We start from the raw sequence: 1227 nt of genomic DNA on the forward strand, positions 1-1227 counted from the left end.
TCTGCCAGGACCTGCTGTCTCAGGTACTGATTTAGAGAGCATCAGGGGGTCCTTGCCACTGGTCCTGTGCAGCATGTATGTGCTCACTTTCCCTACTTAAAGCAATAGGTCCTCTGGCTCAGCCTGGAAACCTGCCTGCTTGGCATTTGGCCCCAGGCCCTGAAGAGAAACCAGCCCTTTCTGTTTGCCCCCAGGTGGACACAGCCAGTGAGGTAGAGGAACTGGAGGCAGACAGTGTCTCCCTGCTCCCAGCCGCGCCAGAGGGCAGCCGGGGAGGAGCCAGGATCCAGGTCCTCCTCGCACGTTATAGGTGGGTCCCTCACCCTCACTGCCCCTGAGCCCAGCCGCAGCATTTGGGGTGTAGGAGGGGGCCGGGTGGAGCTAGAGACCTCTGGAAGTGGTGGGGGCAGTACAGGACACAGTGGACCTATTCTAATAACCTAGTTGGGCCAAGGTGGGCACAGTGAGGGCTCGGCTTTGCTGGTGGTGGACAACCACAACCAAGTCTCCATAAAGGCTCAGTGCAGTGGGAGAGAGAAGACGGGACATGGAAGTGGAGTGTAGGTCACTCTCCCCCTCCTCCTTTGTGCCTCCCCTAACAGCTACAACCCCTTTGAGGGTCCCAATGAGAATTCAGAAGCAGAGCTTCCGCTGACAGCTGGCGAGTACCTCTACGTCTATGGCAACATGGATGAGGATGGCTTTTTTGAAGGTAGGAAGGTAGTGGGGAAGTCATTCTGTCCATTCCCCTGCCTTTGAGCCCATGTTCCCAAAGACGGATATCCATCCGTCCATCCATCCATCCATCCCCTCTGCCCAGCATGCTCAGCCCACCTTAACTTTTTGGTCTCAGCTAAAAGGCATACAGAGACCTAGTGGCCATTGGGGAAAGAGAAAGAAGGGAGTCTGGCTCCAAGCAGGACAGGACAGCATAGTCCAGATGGTGGAGAGAGTGTCACAGGAGATTTTGGCTAGATTCATTTTTGTGTGGATAGTCAGGGCATGGCAGTGTTTCACACTAGTGACACCCGAGGTCAGGTATGCAGCATTTGATGCCGGACTCCAGTCAGGTATGCGAAGGAGGAATCAGGGTAAAGATCCCAGGGGAAGGTGTTCACAAGCGGTTAGCAGCTGTCAGGGCCCAGGCAGGGTGTCTGCTTCAGGGAGGTTCTGCAGCTCCTGTGGGGAGTCAGAGGGCTGATCAGGCAACTAAAGGCAGATGCCTCA

The sequence above is a fragment of the Hylobates moloch genome, unplaced genomic scaffold (genome assembly GCF_009828535.3).
Source record: "Hylobates moloch isolate HMO894 unplaced genomic scaffold, HMol_V3 SCAFFOLD_8645, whole genome shotgun sequence".
NCBI classification, from domain to species: domain Eukaryota; kingdom Metazoa; phylum Chordata; class Mammalia; order Primates; family Hylobatidae; genus Hylobates; species Hylobates moloch.